The sequence below is a fragment of the Chironomus tepperi genome, unplaced genomic scaffold, assembly GCF_022539635.2.
Source record: "Chironomus tepperi strain 1889 unplaced genomic scaffold, CSIRO-AGI_Ctep_v1 contig_223, whole genome shotgun sequence".
NCBI classification, from domain to species: domain Eukaryota; kingdom Metazoa; phylum Arthropoda; class Insecta; order Diptera; family Chironomidae; genus Chironomus; species Chironomus tepperi.
This window is the reverse complement of record NW_027226345.1, coordinates 1372153-1395484: the sequence shown is the minus strand read 5'-3', so window position 1 is coordinate 1395484 and position 23332 is coordinate 1372153. Positions and strand designations below refer to the sequence as shown.

At 30.9% G+C, this 23332-nt stretch overlaps 1 protein-coding gene across 2 annotated transcripts in view; it reads left to right on the top strand.

Moving 5' to 3' along the window:
* haf (leucine-rich repeat and fibronectin type-III domain-containing protein hattifattener) overlaps positions 1 to 23332 on the top strand; it is a 97684-nt gene that overhangs the window by 21928 nt on the left and 52424 nt on the right. For both annotated transcript variants that reach the window (XM_070640991.1, XM_070640990.1), the window contains exon 2: positions 22379 to 22653. The gene's annotated coding sequence lies outside the window, so the exon portion shown is untranslated. The remainder of the gene's footprint in view (positions 1 to 22378; positions 22654 to 23332) is intronic.

Below are 23332 nucleotides of genomic sequence, written 5' to 3'. Positions count from 1 at the left end.
TTTTTGCGCAAGAAATTATATTCAGTATAAATGATCGATTTTTGAAGCAATGGAGCATCCTAAAAATATTTTTCTTACGGAATCTGAAAATTCACGAAATTCATATTTTTTTTAAACCTTGTTTGGTAAAATTCATACTTCCGTTCAAAAGTTATGAGCATTTAAAAATTTCAACTGCATTTTGCGCAAGAAATTATATTTTTTACCCTATGTTAAAAACTAAATTTTAGATTTTTTCATACAAATCTAAAATTAAATTTTAGAATTTTTTTAAGAGTGTAAGAATAACAACAAAATAGCTAAAAGAAATCAAGATTTTTATCGAAACAAAGCACGCATTTATTCTGAATAAATATAAAGTTGCTCGTTGATGGCTTATGTTCCTCTTACCTGCTTCCACATATCTTCAACGTCTATATCGAAAATGCGTGTGAATAGAATAAATGAAGACATACAAAAAAAAGAAGTGACTAAAAAGTACAAGGGATAGAACCATATCTATGTGTGTAGATTGAACAAACAAAAGACGGAAAATGTTAAATGGAAGGAATGACGATGATAAAAAGTAAAAGAAGAAACGTTTAAAGTGACATGAGAAGGTGTGATGTGCGACTGAATTGTAATGAATATTGTGTAAGAACATGTATGACGATATAAAAATTATGATTTTGTTTACGTCTTCATATTTTTATGTAATATGTGATCAGATGATTGTATGTGCCGTACCAAAATTTCTTCCTTCTTATTTGTATTCCTTATCTCTTCTGTCTACTAAAACAATTTGTTCTCACGAGGATGTAAATTTAAATAAATATGACGTCGTCGTGTAGAAAACTGGAGCAAATTTCTTATTTTTCTTTTAAATTGAAATTTAAGATTCCCTTTTGCATGTTGAAAGTTAAACGCGGGGTTCTGTTTAATATCAAGGCTCGAAGACGACTTGACTTTTCAAATTTTGCAAGACCGTTAAAATTCCAAATTAACAAAATCCGTTGAAAACTGTTCAAAACATGCTACGGACATTTCAGTGTCGAAAAAAGTCGACATTTTTGAAAAAAGTCGACCTGTGTCGAATTTGGAATTTTTTTGCATATTTTTGTCTATTTCAACATAATTAATCATTTAAATTAGCTAAATATTGATCTACAAACAAGAATTGTTCAATTAAACCTTGTTATTCAATAAAAATTAACTGAAAATATTGAAAATTTGACGGTTATTTTGAAATTCAAACGAAAAATAACGGCTAATTTCGACATGTCCATAGCATGGTTCAAAATTTTACAAAACAGTTAATTTTTTAAATGGCTCAAAACCGTTCAAATTTCAAAATTTACAAAACTGTTCAAAAATTACAAAATTTTACAAATGTGTTGAAAATTCAAATTTAACAAATCCGTTGAAATTCAAAATTTACAAAATTCAGTTTATGAAATTTTTTAAGAATTTGAAAATTTTACAAAAACCGTTAAAGATTCAAATCTTACAAATACGTTAAAAATTCAAAATTTACAAACCTGTTACGAATTCAAATCTTACTAAACCGTTAAAAATTCAAATCTTACAAAACCGTTAAAAATTCAAAATTTGTTCCTTTCATCTCTAAAAACCCTTTCAATTCTCCCCATAACCACAGGCACTACAAAGACAACAAAGACAAGCCAAGATAAATTTCAAGGTGGCAACAATGGCAAATGAATAACATCCGCCGTGCATATTCACTTTTCACAACACAATATTCCAATTCTATGTACCATCTTCAACGTTCAATGTCTTTTCTGTAGGTGCACAATGTGGAATAATTAAATTTCATTAAATACAAAAATGGATGGCATAAAAAAGCAGCTATTTTGCAGTTTGTGCGATGTGGTTAGATGTTCTTCACGAAATTTATTTTTGTTCCTACTCATCTTCATTCTATTTTGCACCTCTTGCTTCTTTTGTTTCGTTCGGGCTCAGTGGGCATAAGCATAAGACATGTAAACATGATAAATAGATTTTTTGTGTGTGCATGAAAAATAGAATAGCACAAGAAGTAATTTTAAAATATATTCATTGTTGCTACGTAAAGAACATTTAAAATAGGGGGGAGAAAGAGAACTTCTTTAAAATGCTTTGTTTTGTGGACATGAACAGGTCGAGTGATTGCGTAAATAATTTTCGTAACGAGAATTTAAGAGTGCACAGTCTTTTTGTATTCAGTCATTGACTCGATAGTTGACTTTACTTACTTACTAAGTCGTATAAGTACTGGCTGGTTGTACAGATCAATTATGATCCATGACCTCAATCAAGTGTCACCTGAAGCTGGCTCTATCACTGGCATCCATTTGTCAAATTCCAATACCTATCTAAAGCTTCCTATCTGCAGTTTTTTGAGCATCCACAAGTTCTTTTACAATCCAGAAAGTCGAATTTGAAAACCTTAATTAATAGAGCTTCCACAGGTCCCTTAACAGCATGTCCAACCCAAAATAGCCTGTTCACTTTGATTTTCAGCCTTAATCTTGAATTTGTCTTAAAGATTAACATTCTTAGTTCTAAGCATTCACATTCAAATCTCAAGCATATAGCATGCATGCTCTATATTTTGCAACTAAATAAACTATCGTTAATACCGTAAAATTGCTCGATTCTCAGCAAAAAATACCGCTAAATTCCACTCAGTACTCAGTTAATTAAAAGGTGTGTCAGAAGCAAGCACCTCATACCTAACAATTTAGAGTCTGCAGCATAAAGAATTCAATAATCTCCTCAATTCAATCGTACTTTTTTGTTTTTTGTGAATGAATTATTAATTCATGACAGAGAACGGAAATTAAGGAAACAAATCGAAGAATGAAAAATTTAAATAGCAGAACGACTTATAAGGAAATTCATAAGTTGGATTTCCGTGATTGCTTATTAAATGTTCTTTTTAAATAATTTTAAGTAGGTATTCATTACAAATTGTACTTTAATTATTCAAAATATCAATTTTAGAATAATTTACTGTTGGTTGATGAGTTTTTATGGGGAAGCAGAGGAACTGACAGTTTTATTCAATGACTTGAAGATTCTAAAGAAGCAATTTTGAAAAATAACGTTCAAAAAATATTTAAATTTACTTTCGAAAATTTCCGTTTGTAAGTTCAAATATTCATTAACCGTTAAAAACGACACAAATAATCTAATAACAAATAAGCCATTCCAATTTCATGACAACATCTTACAGTTATAATTATCTAATGAAAAATACATAAACTTCATTTGTGTGCCAATTTCCTCTAATATCCAATTACCATCTTGGTCATAAGTTCAGCTTTTTGCAATGACTTTTTAATGGCTAATAATTGCATGACTTTATTCGTTCCAAGAAAGCATATTCTTAGAATCTCACATGACATCCAACGATAATGTCTTATAATAAGCATGACTTCTTAAAATCCACAAAATGAAACGTCTTAAGTCGAGTTGAGCATCTCCAAACTGATAAATTGAAAAGTCTCATGTCTCATTAAGCAATTAAATGTTGAGCTAGTCTAATTTGAAATTCTCATCATGTAGCACATCCACCAGCTGTAAAAATTCTTTTAATTCTTCTTATTTTTACGTCTCTTTTTCTAAATTCACATTAAAAGAATAAATTCCAATTTCCATGTCTCATTCTCATCTCTCGATTCTCGCGCTGTGATAAACGCACTTCATCAGCAATCAGCGATCGTAAAAGAGAAGCATCAAAAGAACCATAAATTTTATTTCTTGTTGTTTGATTCTATTCGTTAAATAACAATCTGATTTTGAAATAGACTGACTTGAACAGCTATGAATATGAATTTTTTTAAAGATTCAGTAAGTCAATAAATAATGTAGAAAAATTAGTGAAGAGAGTATTGTTTGGGAATATATGATTGTTGGGTACGTGACGCATTTTACAGCACCTTCATGCTAAGAGCATTCTCTTTATTGTTTGAAGAGTTATACATAGTTCCATACCCTGATTATTCTTATAAGTATTGATGGCTTCTTAGTTATCCATTAAAATACCATCAATTACTGTGAAAAGCCTGTTTTGGACAATCCCAAGTGGACTAAGCAGTGATTAGTCGACTCCATGTCTAGGAATAAATTTAACAATTCAAAGAAACTTCAACAAATGTCACAAGTAAACAAAAGAAAAATTCGATTAATTGCAGTCAATTCCGTTCGGTTAATCAGTCGCTAGTGCATCGCCACGTCGCCGTAATCCCAGGATGACGTAAAGGTGCTTTGGCAGCTGTTTTTGATCATTTTAATGACATTTACCACAATATGTCGCTCTAGATGTCTTCAAAGATCCAAAAAGTAACAAATACTCAATCAGTCAGAATATAAAGCAACGTCAACTCAGCCTCAAATCCGAAACTTTCCACAAAATAATGCTCATGATAAAAAAGGCCATCACTCAGTGTGATAATGCCTTAATACAGTCAATACTTCTCCCAATAAGCTCCCGCCATCAATAAAACAGAATTATAAAAAAAGTGAGTAAAAAAACGCAGCTTAAAATTGCTTTTTGATTTTCCAATTAAAAGGCACTCAATAAGTATCAAGACACAGCCAGTCTCTGAATTATATCACGAAGAGTAAATCTTTTATCATAATTTTTTTCTTCTTACGTCTGAGTCTGTGTCTGTGTGCGTCTAATCACAAGATAACAATAAAAGAAAAGAAGGAAGAAAGAGGAGGAACATGAATTGATTGATGAGATGAGATAAAAGAAGATAAAAAAAAATTGTTCCTACTTCTATAAAGGATGAGCAAAATATTAGATCAGAGAAGACGAAGAAGAAAGTATTAGGAATGAAAAATAAGAGTATGCAGTTCAAAAGCGCTTACATTAAGCTTACTTAAAATAAAATGTGGTATTTATTGAGATTTGAACCCATGATCAATGTTTAATAATAATTCCAATTTTTTTTGGAGTCGAATCAACTTGAGTTGACAATACAAAATTCCATCAAGTATCGAGTTATTTCAATACAAAATCCAAATTGACTGCAAACTCTGACTATGACTTAATCGACAAAAAATAGACGGCCTGTTTCACTAAAGTGGATTATCCTCAATTTTCTTGGTGATTTTTGTATACTTCACAAGAAAATGTTTCTACCGTCTTTATGAAGATAGTAAAACCAGAATCGTATTCAGGAAGTTTAAGAGTTCAAATCTCATTTTCTCATTTCGGAATAAATTCTGGATGTCAAGACTACGGAACTGAATAAAAATGGTCCCTCTAGTTTAGTCCAGACTTCTCTAATCTGATCAAATATTTTCAGAATTGTTTAAATTCTTTAAAAACTGATTGCATTTTTATATAGCCTTATAGCCCTTACCGGCAAAGATACCGTACTTAGGTAGCAAAGTGATATTCCTCTACCATGAAAGCATGGTCTCTGCTTTTCAGGGAACACGCCTTAAGTCCAAGCATCCGATGCTTTCTGTGTCCTTAGAACTGATGCAATGATGCAATAATAGGCAAACAAATGAAGAGACTAATAGACAAATCTCTGTCACTAGCAATTCCTCTCAATAAAGATATGCACTGTAAAGCTTTTTTGCTAAACGAGACGGGCTTATTTTGGGAAAAAAGAATTCATTATTAATCAGGAAAAGAAGCTTAAATGTGTTTTATCTCAAATTATTGAACGCTTTTTGATGCCGTTCTTAATTCCAGAGATTCTTTGATGTGTATTTTTGGTATAAAATAGGTATCTTAAAATTGTAATAGGATTACTTACCAAAATTTTTTTATCGTCTTGATGTTTTGAAAAATGAACAATAAAATTACTGATAAAAATCCGATTTTTACAGAGCCTACTAGAAAATATTTTGTACATCCACTAAGCAACTAGTTGTTTGGATAGCTTCCAATTACAACAGCTCATTGTTCCAATCCTAATCTCCAAAAAACTAAGCATAACTTTGCCCACCTCTAACTCATTGTTCATATAACATGTGTTAGCTTTTGGCATTGAAAGTAAAAGTTTAGCAATTTTTTTGTTCCTTTCATTAAAGTCAAAGATTTTCTTGATTAAAGTTGATCATTAGGCTTTGTGTTGGAATTGATACTAAAATTTTTGCTTACAACAAAAATTGATTGGATTTTCATAAAAAAAACCCTTTGTGAGCTTTTATCTCTCTTTCTTGTTCTATACAGACGGAAGATTTCTATAAATAGATTTGACTTTGCTGTGCTGCACATAAAAGAAGAGAATGTCGAGGCCGAAATTCTCAGAATATGGAATATTTTACAAACGAATTGAAACTTTTTACTTTTGTTGAATTTTTTATTATTTTGTGTTTTGGAATTCTTTTGAAATTACTTCTGTGGAGTTAGATTTACTTTAATTTTTTGGAGGAAATTATAATTCTGAGTTGTCTATTCGAGGAGCTAGAAGAAGGCTACATTGCACTGAAATATGAGATGTTTCTCGGAATTTAATCTTAATAAAAGTCAAACTCAATTTGCCAGAGCTCAATCCCGAACAACACGATTCGTGAATTTATCATTTAAAAATCCATCGCCGGACTAGCATGACTCCGGTTTGAAACCAGATTCCTTATTCATATGTGCCTTCTTGGTGTGTCGTAACTGAATGGAATGAATCTATACATTGCTATACATATGTTGACCAATCTGAAAGTCTTAGAATCAGGGTTGGTATCAAAAGCTAGTAAGATATTTGGATTCTGCATATCTCCTGTTGGAACCTGGGATCATATCTCAATTAACACTGATAAATTAGGCATAATGTTTAAATGACAAACTATATCATTTTGATCCTTACGCTTCTCGAGACCGGACTATCTAGAATTCAAGAGTATGAATGACTTATTTCGACCGTAGACCTCCATAGACATTTTCATCTCCGCCTTTGTTTATGTACCGTAATTAACCACTTTCTGAATGTCCACAAAAAGCCAAATAAATTTTAATCACTAACAATATCCTGTCCATAATTCTCCATTAACAAGGATTACACAACATAAACTCTCATTCATTACATCATCAATAAATTACTGTCAATAATTGAACATCCAAAAATAATGTTGGACACAAATTAACAATTCAATCAGCTATTGGAAAAACTATTCATTTGGTACAAATTTGAGATGATTGTCAAATTCAGATTTTAATTTTATTTGATCGACAATGTGGAAGAAGAAATCAATTCAGATATAGCTATGGCTGAATAAAATCCATAAACCGAGTTTTATTGTCCACAAAGAATGTAGGAAATAGAAAATATTTTTCATTAGAACTTTTTTCATGTCTAACAGTTCTAAAAGCGTCATTTCGGATGACATTTTAAGTTAAATTTATTGCCGACTAAAATAAGAAATAAAAAGCGATAAGCGAGAAGAATTTCCTTTCCTATTTCCATAGCATTAATCCAGTGATGGACAACCTTTTATTATTCGCGGGACAACTTGATGATAAGCCTTGACACTACATACGGCTCATGAAATTTTAAAGTAAATTTGATGGCACGCAGATGTGCCGCGGACCACAGGTTGTAAACCACTGCATTACTCCAATAAATTCGATTTTTATGACGTCACAAAATATTTATTTTTGTCACAAATTTTGTTCTGTTGACGCTGAAAATAAAATCATAAAATAGTCATCGAGCATAGTTCTTTTCATTACTTTATGCTTAGTGATTTGAAGTTTCTGTTTTTGTTTTGTTTAAATAATTTCTTTTTTTTGTGTGGAAGAAGTGGAGAGCATAAAGCGTTCAGTCAATAACCTTTCTTCTTGCCTTTTTTTTCACCCATAACACTTAACTTAACTCTTCAGAATGTTTTTTTTTATTCTTTATTTTCCTTTAGTCTAATGTTTCAATGGCAATAGTGCTTCTTTTGTTTACTCTTTGTCTAGAGTTTAGGAAAGTATATGGATGTGTAGCATATTATTATAATATGGATGTTAAAAAATATTCGTTGGAAATAAAATATTGTTTGAGTTTTTGTGTTCGTTTGTCATGTAATTATGGCTTTTAAGATACAGTCATAAAAAGTTATGTTAAGCACCTTAAAGGCACATGCTAGGTATTAACATTCTTTGAAGATTTCATGTCACTAACTATATCTGATGCTCTTTTATTATTTTGATATAGCTGTAGAACGTTTTATTTGAATTAATTGTCATAAAATGTGCATCAGACCCCAAAAAAGGCTCGAAAAAAAGGCATTGTGTAATAAATGAATGACGAGGGCAGCACATCGAAGACTGATGTGTTTTGTCCAAACCTACACATTTGCATGACTGAAAGTATACCACTTTAGTGGACCTAGTCACAATTGACAATCCTTAGGATCGAACTCTAGCAAAGTAAGTCGGTTAGCTGATACTTGACCCACTGTACCTTAGCTCCAAACCTTAACTACCTAGACAAATGAAAGGATCGGAATGGCAGAAATCAATTGTTGAATCAAATATTTGGCACCAAACTGTCATGACTCTGACTTGGTACCGAATTATGTCCAAATCTGTACGGCTTAGTGTCATGGCAGTCTGGTGTCGAATATTTGATCCCTGACACTATTCCGTGACAGAGTCATGCCGACATGTTGCCAGATTTGAACCGAATTTGGCACCAAATCAGAATCACAGCATAGTGCAGGATAATGAATCGATTAACCAACTTGTGAAATTCGAACGACTTTTATGACAATCTCAAAATTATCAGATTATACTTATAAAGTGCAAAATATAATTTATACATTAAAGCCACACATCCATTCCAAGCTTGACCATCTAAAAAAATCGATCATATCTGCGCTCTAATAATTCCCAAACCATAACAACTTCAAACTAAATTTACAAATGTTAGTTGAGTACATATAATGTAAAGGAAAGAAATGAGAAAGAAACAAAGAATAGATAAAAATATCTACAAACAATAAACAGCAGTGCGAGCAGCAACACAAAAAACTTAAAGCCTCAACTTGAAAAAGAAGAACAAAATTTTTTTCATCTGTGGCAACAACAAAATTATGCAAAAGAAAAAGGAGAAACAAACTATTGGAAAAAGGGAAGTGAGAAATCAGCATGAAGCATGTTACGAATTCTGTGGATGTCTTTCGGATCGAAAGTTTTCAGGGCATTTAGAATCAAGATTCCTTATCATCAATTGGATTTGAATATTTCTGTTCGCAATTCACTATCGAAAATAGATACAGGCAGGATGTACATCTCCTTTAAAAAGGGAACCAATAGTGATCGAAAAATTTAAATTTAATGATTTCGGGATGTAAATTCCAATTCTTATTGATATCGAAACAAAAATAAGAATGTCACCCGTGTCTGTTTGACTTTTCTCTCTTCTGTTTTCATTATCAAGTGATTTATGTGCAAATTTTATTTACCTTAAAGACTGACTAAAGGAAAGATTTTGGTAAAATAAACAGAAAATGGAATCAGGGGTGTATTTAGGGGGGAGAATTTGATGGATCTGTTCATTTCAAATGATTTACTTGGAATTTAAGGACTATTCTTCTCTATGGAGTAGGAGGAGATTGGAATCTGGGTTATCGAGCCTTATGTAGGCGAATCTGTCAATGCGATATTATGGCCTTCGTGGCCGATTGCCTATGCAACAGAGAACTGTTTCTTATGACAAGACGTGGGTTCGATTCCCACCAGAGGCCGATATCTTGACTAGACGTGGGTTCGATTCCGATCAGAGGCCATCAGATGGGATTCATGACCATCCTTTAGATATGGCTTATTAAGCTGATTCTATTGCTTGCCATTGTATGGCCAATATCAACTAAAACAACAAACCCTAACTACATCCCCCTAAAAAGAATTGATAACAAAATCAATAAAAGTAAATCAAACGTGACACAGGAGATATCCCCCACAAATCTCGCTGTGATTCAGCAACTTTATTCTCAGTAGATTTAAAATTCTACAACAAAAGGTTGTGGAACCATTAAATAAAAAGAAATGATGACCATTTTGAATGCAGAATTATTGACCTATTTTCGGTTGTTTGATGAGCAATTTTTTGTAGAATCTTAAGCTCTTCTCTTTGGAGATGTTTGAATGAGATGAACATTATTTCCATTGTTGATTCTCTCCAAAGACTTTTGAGCTTGATTTCTTAAGAAATTTCAAAATTAAGACTTGATCTGTTTGCGATTTGAAACAAACAATGGATTAGATTGCCAAAAGTGAGTGTTTTTGGGGATTTGCTGGAAGGAAGATGATGTTTGGGAAGGTGAATTTGGGTTATTCTTAGGCTATGTATTAAAATCACAATCAATTATGATCCATGACTTCCCATAGGAGTCGCCAGAAGCTGGCTCTATTGCTGGCTTCCTTATGCGAGTTCCCAATACGAAGCGCAATACCCAGTAGTTTCTAAGTCTGTTTTGCATCCATTTTTAACAATTCAGACCGACTTCACATTAAGTCGGGTACCTAGACCATGATTGTCTCCAGACTCACATCCCATAAATTGAAATTTCACTCAACTTTTCTTATTATCAAGCAGCACAGAGAGCTAGAAAATTAATTTCGTTCAAAAGATCACAAGCTTCTGTGATCTAATGCGACATTAGCCAGCAATTGAAAGGAGTGAGTACAAAACAAACAATTTAGAAAGGCATGAAAAAGGGCAAGCAATGACAATCCAAAAACAGTAAAGATTTCTTTTTTACGTGCCTTTAAGAATATAAAATTTATGATAATGAGATGTGGAAATAAACGTGCAGAAAAATTCTAATGGAATGACTTTGGATGGGACAGCAATAGAGAGATTTTTCGGGCTATGGCATTGAAAATAAATAATGAATAACAACATTTGTTCATTAATTAAAAAATGTTGTTATTCTATTCTCATTATTTTCGTTCATCGTCGTGATGCGGCCATACACACCAATTATGTGATGTGAATATTATTAAAAATTCTAATTGGGAAGGCTGTACTTCAAGAACATTTCATTGTTGTAGCAAATTAGGATGCTAATTTGTGTCTTTGACTGACCTTTAAAAGTTGACAATTTTTAACGAACTTTTTAGATTTGAAAAATATCACCCAAATTTTGAATCTCAATAGTCCGTTGCAAACTTAAAACGAACTATAAAGCTTTTTACCGAACTTTTTAGATTTAAAAAAAATTTCTCAAATTTAATTGAAAATTTTGAATCCAAAAAGTCCGTTACAAACTAAAACTACCTTCCGACATCAAATAACGCACCTTTAATCCAATTTAGTCTCAATTCCCAAGCATTGCTGCTCTTAAATTATTGAATGCTTCATTATAATCCGCATGTCACGATATTGTACGCTATTTCCATCTTCGTATATATTTATGTTCTCAAACTTACGAGGACATCTATTTAAGCTGTCATGAAGGGCTGCTGGTATGCATCATGCGTGAATCAACAGATATTTTTTTTAGTGAACAAATAATGAATTATTACATGAAAAGTGGTTTTAAAATGCTACATCCAGCTACGCCAACATGACTGTAAAGCGTCAGACTGTGCTGATATGTGCATTAATTTATTTTAATGTCAATGTCACTTTTTAGTCACATAAAATTTGTTTCTCATGCGAAATGTAAACCATGAACATGCTTATTTGTTATGTTTAATGGGATATACGTTCATTGGCGATACATAATGAGATTGTTTTACATCAAGCTATGTGAATATATCTAATAAATTTTCAATTAATTATATAATTAAGATTGAGAATGAAATAATTGGATAGTTTTTTGGATAGGATGTATGGATATTTAGCTTGGTAATTATATATGAGTCAGACTTGGCAGTGAAGTTTTTTTGCATACATTTTTTAATATGTGTTTTTAATGGCTGTTAAGTTGTAATTTGATATTTTAGTAATATGGACATGATTCGTGGTCACTCTGCAAATCCAGGGTTCGGCTATGAACAGTATGGCCTGCATTTCCTGTGTTTTTACGTTTTAAACGAGTAGGCTTGCATTTCCTGCATCTTAGATGTGCAGATTACAATTTCCAGCTGTACTTTGTAGTTCGCCTAAACCTGGAAGTAGTCTTGAAGACTGCAAGCCTGCATTTTCCCCAAATATAGGGTTCTGGACAAGTCTATTCTATAAAAGGGTCATATCGACGTTTGATGAGAATCGAACTCACGTCTTCACATAAAACAGAACTATAAATTACCGATCTAATGCCTAGCCACTCGCCCAAGAGATTATACTATTGCTTTGGCAGTTTCACATATATATCGATCGATACGCTCCATAGACTTAACTCAGTATCCAACACTACAACGTCAATCACTAGTCTCCCCTATCTCTTTTGAAACACCTACAAATTCAACAGAATTTTACAATTTTCCATTACTAAGCTCGTTATGATTCAATGAACCCAATTCTCAAGGTATACATTGTAACACACTTCCAGTCAATCAACATTCTAGCCAACATGTTACACCAATATTCAATCCAATTCACAACAAAAATTTTCCCATATATTATTTTTCACATGAAAATCATGAAGAAGAAGCATAAAGAAAATCACCAAGTCGACCACTTGATTCTGATGCCTTATCCAAATATAATATGGAAAACTACAATATGTTACTTCACATGACATACAATGGAAGTACGGTAAACAATAAATATATCACACACAAATATCTTCATCGTCTTCATCCATTATTCACTTGTGTTCAAAAAAAAATAAGAATAAGTCTTCTTCTGGCTCGTTTCTGGTTCATATTTAAGCATAAGAATAAGAAGAGCACATTCACATTTCTAGAGATATTCTCACAAAAAAAAAGCTCACACAATATGTGAATAATGTCAACAAATGAAAGTGTCTGTTCAAATAATGTCGGTATAGATATGACAAGCTATGAAAAGATCTCATAATAATTCCGAGTAGCCCAATTGAGTCGCTAGGGAACTGCTAAGTCGGTGCGTAGATAGCAAGATTTGAAGATGCTCTTTTAGCACTGCGATTGCTGTTTTTGGCATCTTTGTATGACAAAGTTGAAACAGAGTTGCACCTGTCATAGACAAATACCTTACAATTTATTGATAATTTGTATGGTTTTGTAAGAAAAAATGTGCAAAAACCGTACAATTTTCAGATAATTTGTATGGTTTTGTAAGAAAACAGACAAAAGCCGTACAATTTCTTGATAATTGGTATGGTTTTGTAAGAAAATTAAGAAATTGTACGGTTTTTGGCTGTGACAGGTGCCTGTACTTCAACTCTGAATTGAAAATTGTCGCAGTGTCCTGCTCGGGGATGTTAAAAGAATAAACGTGAAAGTGGCGCGTCATGTTTTTAGATTAAACGAAAGATGATGATGTTTTGTAGATGATCAACTGGAAATGAGCTACATATTATGTTTATTGACTAAGTCACATGTCATAAGATGCTTTATTTATTGTTTGTCTACCTTTACAAAAATGACATTTTCATTTACGATTCAAAAATTGAATGATGATGAAGCTTTCGGAATGGATTTCCGATGCCATAAATGACTTTAGTGCTCAATTTTTGCAAAATCAATCGCTATTAAAGCAAAATGTTTGATTTTCGTGCCTTTCTTCTTTCGCAATCAGTGCTTTTGACGCGATCGAATGTGTTTATGAGCTCATTTGCGTAATCTCCGTTGAGTGATGAAAGAATTAATTACTCAGAGTGTTTGTGCATACACACTTTTTTTTTTAATAAGTGAAATGATGAACGGATGTTATTCATAGGTGAAATGTTCCTCGTGTGAACTTTTTTTGTTGGATGTTAGCTGATTTTTGCGAGATAAGATGAACTTTTTGTGAGTTTGGCTGGTTTTGGAGCTGTAAAGCTTTAATATTTTGAGATTTGAGACCGTAAGGTTGACAAATTTAGTTTAAAATGTTGAAAACTTAACGTAAATTAGGAAAAATGGAAAAATTTCAAAAGTTCGTTATAAAAACTTTCAAATTTAGTATCAAAGTTCGAAAATTTTTCGAAAATATTAAATTTCAAATTTTATAAAACCGTTTAATTTACAACATTTTCTAAAATCATCCTAAAACTGCGTTTTAGCATCATTAACTCAACAACTTAATACATTTTCATTCATTAACTTTCATTGATACTAAAATCCATGGATTTATCATAAAAATTATCTTTTTTTCACTCCTGCCTTTCAATTAATTTTAAACATCAATTTAATGATGAATTTTCAGTTTTTTATTTTGCTGCATATAAAATTTATAGCTGCATCGAAATGGAATTCGAAATGGATCAAAACATGATGGTTATTTTGTGGGGTTGTTCGTAAATGATGCACATGTAGACATATTATAAGTGCATTACTTTCTCCACCCGCATCCTCCATCCAAAAGTTCTTTAGTCATCCACGTGATCTTTACAGAATTCACTTGAACCATCCAAATTACCTCAATAAGTCTTGTGTTGCTTAAAATAATCCCAAATGATGTATTTGATGTTTCCAGGTAGAAGGAAGGGTTTCCAAAGTTGAAAACACTCTTCCTCCCCAATTCATTCATATTTCAGTAAATCATCGTAAACCTTAAGGTTGAAAAAACTTTTAAGAATCCTTTTAACTTACTTAAGAAGGATTTTCAACATTCAAAATTTTCAAATGAAACCAAAAAAACACTTTAAAAATTTTCATTCCAAACCAACACTTTTTAAGCTTCTCAAGAGGTAAAAAAACTTTTTTATTAAGAATGTAGGCTAAAGTTCAATAGAAACTTCTCCATTTAAGAAAGAGATTAATAAAGAGGTATTGTGGTAGGTCTTTTATAATTGAAAGTTAGTGACTCGTAAATTGAAAATTTATTTGACGTAATGTAATTATCACGTGGATGGTTTGTAATGGAAGAATCTAGAGGAAGAGATGGGTGGGATTCGTAATGAGGTTAAAGAGCATTTGGTTGTTGCCTTCTTGAGATGAGTTTGAATGAATTTCTTGGAAATTTTTTAATGATTTTTAAGGTTAGAAATGGCATTAATTTGGGAATCAAACTTACATGGGGCTGCATAATTTAATGGAAATCGAACTAAAGTCTTCAATGCAGAAAGGATTGAACTTCATACTTTAATAGGAATCGAACTTAAATCCATCTAACTAACTGTAAAGAGGAAAAGATTAGAACTTCATACTTGAATGTGATTCGAACCTTAATCTTCAATAAAACAAGTTTTTCATGGCAGTCAGATGGGCGTCGAATGTCATCCAAGTGGCAATTTCTATGGCAGTTGAGACAACATGAACCTTATCACTTAGACGTCATATGGCAGCCACATGGATGACATGAACAACTTATGTCAAGTAGGTTCGATTCCCATTAAAATATGAAGCTCAATCTCTTCCTCTTTGAGGGCGTAAGTTCGTTACTCAAAAGAGTAAATCTGAAATTTATCAATTCCGTTTTCTAAACATTTCAGCCACAAAAGCCTTAATCTCTAACTGACAACTGAATCTATACAAGACTTCATAACCCAGATTCCATAATTCGACAATATCACAAATTCCAATTTAAACAAGCACAATCTAATTGACAAGACAAAAAAAGACTCATCACAATTTACAGCACAAAAATCCGCAAATCATGAAAACTAACAAAAAAATCTTCATGCATAAAACATAAAGAAATCTGTGTTATACGGTCTGTACTGTCATCTATCAAGCATTTATTTACACAATAACTTTAAAATTCTCATACATCTCTTTACCATGCACACTCATCATCCATCATTTTCATCCCAGTATTCCCAAATCTCATTCAATTTCATCAATTTGAAAGAAAGCAGCAAAAAAAATCAATTTAATTTAATTTTTCATTTCATTGTTGAATATTGAAGCTCTCGATTTTCGTAAACAATGGAAAACCGCAAGTCACCAAAAGCCTATGAAAAAGTTATCAAGTGAAAAATTGCAAACTTCCTGAAAACAAATTTTTTTTTCTTTTTACTTCTTTCAGAATTTTTTGTGCCCATTGTTTAAAATCGACCACAAGAAGACTTTTCCGATCTTTTATTTTGTTCTTCTTTCTTACCAAAAAAAATAAGACTTGAAAGAGTTTTAGTTTGGGAATTTTCTTTGTTGTTGTGGATATAGAAATTGAAACAAAAAAAATTTATTCGGGAAGTCACTTTCAATTGTTTCTGTTAATTTGTAGTTTTGGAGAATAATTTTGTATGCTAGGCAGGGGAAAGTGAAGTAGTTTGATGATGGTGCTGTGGAATGTTTAAAGACTTAAAATTTAATCTGAGTATTTTTGTTGGGTAATTCGTAGTTTAATTGTGTTTTGGATAGTTACTGTAGTTTCACACCCTTTGATCATTTAAATTTGTAGTTTCACACCCCTTTGTTATTGAATTTCATATTTTGACACCCCTTACTATTGAAAATTGCATAAATTTGTCATTCATTAAATTGCATCTGTATTTTTACATCCCGTATGAATTTTCACTCATATTTTGACACCTTTTGTTATTGAAATTCATATTTTGACACCCCTTAGTTTTGGAAATTGCTTTTTCTTCAAAGAACCTTCTTAAATGTGAATTCATATTTTCACACCTTTTAATGTTCTCCATTCGTATTTGACACCCTTGTTTTTGAAATTTGTATTTTCACACCCCTTACTGTTAGTTTTCGCATCTTAAAACCCTTCAAAATAAGAATTTATCATTCAAAATTCACTTTTCAACATTAAAAGTCTAAAAATCTGAATTTCTTGCCGAAATTTCACCGCAGAAAGTCACCACAAAATTAATCGCAGAAAATTCCCTCACCTTGCAAAAAAAAATCTCTCTCAAAAGTTCATTAATTCCATCCGAAAAAGCGAAAATGACCATGAAAATCATGACTTGGCACGAACTGTAATGAGGTCTAGCTTGCAAAAGATGAGAAGAAAAAAAATAGAGGAGAAAGAAAACGAATGAAAATTAAGAATGACCGTAATATGATACGTACGTACTAATGCAGGCCTAGATTTTAATTCGACTACGGAGATTCAATTGTGTCCAAAATGAAAATTAAATAAATGAAAATGAAAATGAGACAATGATGATGAAAGTAAAATTTTGTGCTTTTTTTCTCTCCCTATGCTGTTACTTTTTATTATTTTCATGAGATTGCATGATGATGACATTGTCATGCTAACCTATTCTACTATAGTGATACGATATGCCAGTAATTTCATTCATTCTATGGGATAAAAGAAAAAAAAATTATATCAACAAAAATAAAAATGAAAGAAGTGATGAATAATTTAATAGACGTACATGAATATATGCATGCATTAGGGCTCTTGAGAATGACTCGTGACTGTTGTTGGATCATTCGTCTTATTTTTTGGTACATTATTCATGAAATTTTTTAATAATATCTTTCTTTCATGATTGAGCTTTATTCAGTTGAGGCTATTTGGATCATGTACACATTAGTAATTATTGTCATCTGGAACGGGACAGTTATAATCAACACACTTACTTGCGTAACACATTAATCTAATGACATTCTTAGTTTAATTTTGCAAAAATAAATTTATTTTATTGCTGAACATGACCTAGAAAGTTTTGCTTTTTTTATATTACATAGTATGTACGATGATAATCAATAGATCGGTTCGTATTTGTGTCGATATATCAATTTTTTATAAATTATTGCTTGCTTTTTACGCTTCGGAATTAAAAGAAATAACTTATAGAAATACTTATTTAATATCCTGTATATTGTAATAAGTTGTGAGAGGAAATGAGTTATGTTTCGACCTTGAAAAGTTCTTAAGATTTGCAGCGCAATTGGCTTTTTAAATGAATTATGTTGTTTAATATTGGTTTTGAAGCTTTAGAGTTGGAGACTTTTGAACTTTCGAACACTTTTGGTTTTCAACTGCTAGAAGTTGGCTTTGGTTTGAACTTTTAAAAAACAAATGACCGTTACAAAAGGATAATTTTTGAAATTAACCTGATGTGAAGTTAGTTTCAAATATTGCAAAAAATAATTCAAACTCAAAATGACCGTTATTTTTCACAATTCTTTTCAATTCAAAAATAGCTCAAAAAATCCATGCCAATCTCTTCATATCCAATTTGTTTAATTCAAAACTCAATTTCCTGTGTACAACTTCTGCAAAATTCAGTGATCACCAGACATACGCCATGCAATAAAGCTTCTCAAAAGCAATTATTAAATTTTTCCCTTTAAAACCAGATGAAAATTATTCACTGAGCTATAAAAATTTGACCACAAAAGCTCATTTAACTTGACACATTTAGGTCTAACAATGGACGTATCACTTTTCCTCCGATTATTGTCATCCATTTTCCGGAAATTGTCATACATGCAGGATAAAGTATCGTAAAAATGACGATAACACAAATAGACGTAGAAGATATGCAGACAGTAAGGCAGGACACGATGATTTCTGAATGACACATTTCTGTGTTTCTCTAGATCGTTGTCATAAATTTTTGTTCCTCTTATTCATCGACATAAGAGGGTGTGTAGTATAAAGGCACATCGAACATGAACACACATAAGCACCAAAAAAGCGTTTAAATATTTGAAGCAATAGCTTCACAGTTAAATGTTTGTGATTCAAATATAGACATAAGAATCTGACACGGAAAAATGGCAACTAAAATGTATCCAAAAAAAATTGTGAGCATAAAAGCAATCACGACAATAGCGAATGATGAGTGTCATCATGCGGTTTCTAGATTGCTGTACTTCATTTGTTCACTTTGTACGGATAACAAATGTTAAAATTTTCAGTTTTTTGGGTCCATTCAAAGGGAATAAAACTGGCAATGATGCAATCGTTCATGTTGATGCGATCAGTTTTGTTTTTAAAAGCCACAGAAAAAAAAATTAAATGGAAATTTCATGTTTTTAACTAGTTATTGTCAATTTTGGGTATTGTAAATGGCAAATGATGAGTCAACAATAAAGGACATTTTCTATTTATGGATAGTTTCATGAAGCTGCTCGAGCTGCTGACTCATGACTACTGAAATTCATCAATTTGAATATTTTCTGACCGTTATATTTCGAATATTTTTTGAACCGTTAATAAGTATTTGTCATCATTTCAAATTTGGTTTGACCGTTAATTTCAAAATAAGTCTTTATTATCATTTCAAATTTAATTTGACCGTTAATTTTTGAATTTTTTTTTTGGAAAAATCGATAAATAGCTACCACAATAATTGCCTTCATATGCAGCTCGGATCACTTGAAGGTCCATAATTACACTTCAAATTCTCCAAAAGTAAAAATAATACATACCTCAAAATTAATTGACATTGCATTTTTTTTAATTTAATTAATTTAAATTGATGCTTACCACGGAATCGTTAATTACGTTAAAGTTTCTTTGAACTTTACTTCACAGTTAATTTACGAGAGAATTGATGCAAATTAATTTAATTTGATTACAATGCAATTTTAATGAGATTGTTTACTTCACCATGTTCACATCTCATTCATAATTCAGGAGAAAAGTCAGATGGCTTTGATATGGATTCAATTAGTGGCTTTTCGTTGTAATGGATTTAAATGTTTATTGAGATTGTGGAAATTTATCCTTAGGGGGGAATAGATTGTTGTTATTGTAAACAATGTGGGATTTTTTGTGCTGATTTTAATGGAGTTTAGTGAGCTTACGGTGAATTTCTTAGGAAATTGATGGGGAAAAAGTAGAAGAAACTCAATTTTTGGTTCAAATTATAGTTTAACGTATTTCTAAAATTAGAAAATTTAAACAATTGATGCAAAAATTAAATTCAAATATATTTTATCCGTTAAAATTTAAAATTTGCTTTAAGTGCAGAAAATCAGTAAATTCAACATTAAATCTCTTGCTTAATTAAATAAATTCATTCTGTATCCAATTCATATCAATTCTGTGTCTATTTAGTAAAATTACAACCTACGTTAAGCACTGTAAATTCATTTAAATCGCTCAATCGCTTTACTGCAGTAAATGGAAAGCAGCAAAAGCTTCATTTTCACTCAGATGCAAATGAAAATAGATTAAAGTGAGTAAAAGTAAACACAAACAAAAAAAAACTCATTCAATGATAGATAAAAATCTCTCATATATCCTTTTAAATTGGATTTATGTACGTGTCGATAATCTCATTTTCACTATAGCTTCTTTTCTACCCCTTTTATTTATCTTTCTGTGTTATTGATGTTGCTCTTAACAATTTTTTCTTTTTCTGAATATAAGAACTTATTTCTTTTGAGAAATTTTTTGTGAAAATTTGAAAAAGTTTGATGCAAAAAATTATTTTGAATTAAAGTGAATAAGGGGTGTGTGTGGGAAGCTTATTTTGTTACTGTTGTTCATGCAAATTAATGCTTTGGTTTGTTTGGGGGTGAAAATGACAAACAAAAAAAGTAAATAGATTTACATAAATGAACGATATTTAGATAAAAGTTTAAAGTTTGTAGATATTTGCAATATTTATTTTATCTAATATTGTAGGAAGTTGGTAAGTCAATGGGGGTTTTTGAGGCTTTTTGGAGTTTTACCATGAATAACGTCTGTTAAACATTCAAATTTTGGAGTCATATCCATTAAAATTGTTTGAGAATTTAAGCTTGATAAAAAAATTAAATCATAACGGTCATTTTTAATTCAAAATTTATTCGTTGTTCTACAGTTGCACACCCCTTTTCTATAAATAATCTAATTCACTACAAACTAATAACTCTGAATTGTAACAATCATAGAGAAAATTTAATCAAACAAATCATAACGGTCATTTCAAATTCAAATTTAATTCATTGTTCTATAGTTGCACACCCCTTTTTCTATTAATTATCAAATCCACAATTTAAAATTGCAGCAATTATGGAAAAAACTGGACAATTTTCTCAAATACGCCACAAATTCGCGAAAAGCCTCACTACACCTCTGCACGAATCACCATTCATAACCATAACCATAAAATCCACTTCCACAAAAGCCACACTATGATCTCCCCCCTTTTGTGCACAAAAAACAATTCATCTTCCTTTTTAATGTTTGAGTAATAAAATTTATAGGAATGTGTTCGTAACATATCTGGCAGCAATTCTAAAGCTATTTGCTGTTACTTTCCACCTAAATTTAATGCAAGAATAAATATTATTTTTATTCACAAGATTTATGTTGATGTTTGAATGGGAATTTTAAATTAGTTTAGAAAAAAGGATGTGAAAAAGATTGAATGAATGTTGGAAATTGATAGAAGAGCAAGTTAAGCTCTTCCTTGATATAAAATAAGGAATCGATGTTGGATAGTTTGTGGAATTGAGTTTGCAATGTTATTTGAAGTGATTATTTGAAAAATATTGTGGATCAAAGTTGGCATTGAGTTTATATCATGTCAAAAATGATTTTTTTGGATATCCTTTGCAGTCTATTTTAAATGAACTTTAAAAGCATCCAATTTGATCAAAACCATCGAATTGTAATGCATAAACATTTTCTGGCAGGACACACATGACATTTTACCCAAAAACATCGATTTTCATCCTTCCACATGAACTTTTTTTTCTCATCACCATCCATCCACATCAATTATGAGCATGCCTAATTACAAAACGTGACATCCTTTCAGTTTATAAACAGTTACAATTATGTGTAATGAGTTTTTGTGTCAGAACAAACAATGACGCAATAAAGTTTGATATTTATTCTAATTTTGATTATGTATAATCAGCAAGCTTTGGAGTTTTAAAATGGAATTGTTGGGAAGGGTGTGGAAATAATAAAAATATTGAAAGCTGTTTGATCAGTTTTTTCATTTAATGCAGATTTTGCAATTTTAACAGAACAAACTTTTGACACAAAAAACATATTATTAAATTTAAAAATATTAAAAATTGAAGTTTGTCTAAAATTATTTGAATTTGATTTCAAATTTCAAATTTTTAAAGTCTTCCAATTTTTGTTTCTTAATTTTAGAAAATTCCTAAAACTTCATAAGTTTTAAATTATTATAAAATACTAAATTTTAAATTTGTTAGGGATTGTTAAATTTTGAAAATTTAAAATCTGTTTAATTTTAAAAGTTTTTAAATGTTCAAAAACTGTTAACTTTTGAATTTTCAAAATTTTCGAAACTTTAAGTTTTAAGTTGTTAGAATTTGAAGCTTTCAAATTTTAAATTTTCAATAAAATTTAAATTAAAAAATGTATAAATGTTTAATTTAAAATTCCAATATAATTCAAAAGTTCCAAAATTTAAACAAAAAATACATTTGAAGCACTCCAAGCTTCACATTCCCAATTCAACATTCTCACAAAAGAATTTATTTCCTCCCAAAAAATATAATATTACATCCATATCTAATTTTTCTTTTCCATCCTTCTATTTTCAGGTCAACCCTTTGATGCAATTTTTCATTCAAATTCATCGTCAATTTACATTATCATATCTCCCCACCATCTAGCATGTGATGAACCTAAAATAACTTTTGTGTTTCGCATAATATTTCACATCGATTGAAACAACTTTTTATTTATATATTCATTCCATTTTTTTTTATTTCGACACACAAGAACATCCAAACACATATGTATATATTGATGTCAAGTGCTATAGACAAAGTGTAGACACAGTGTTAAAAAAACAAGGAGGAGATAGTGAAGTGAAGTAAGTGAATTTTCATCATTTGACATTTATTTTGCATATTTATGTCTTCAATTTTCCTCATGTTGATGTATATGAATAAAATACTTATGCAAACTACATGCTGAATTGAGATGAATAGTCTATGTGAAGGAAATGAAGTGAAATTGTCACAGACATTCATCATGTGGCAACAAAAAAATTTTCACTCTTTTTTTTCGTGCATAAATGAAAAATTGAAAGGAAAATTTTTTAGCCTGAAAAGAATCATGCAGTCATACATGAAATAAAACTTTAAATCAACTCTCGATTCATTTCATTTTTTAATTACAAACTTTATGACATTTGGATCAACATCTAGTTTATCCTTAAAAATATTGAAAAAAATATCATATATGTTGAGCATGATAAATGATATATGAGATAAATATCAATGAGATTACATTTGAAAATGGACTTAGATTAAAAATATATTTTTGATATCAACTTTCTGCTTTGTCATGAATTTTATATCAGATTTCAATTTTTAAAATGAAAAAAGTTTAGAGATAATGATTGGTGAACTTGCTTTTGATGTCCATGAAAGTTTGTTTTGCAGAAAAGTTTGAATTTAACTTTGGATCATCAATGCTTTTGGAACTTTATGCTGACCTGTGCAGTATCAGGTTAATGTTGATTTCATTGTTGATTCATCTTTTGAGGT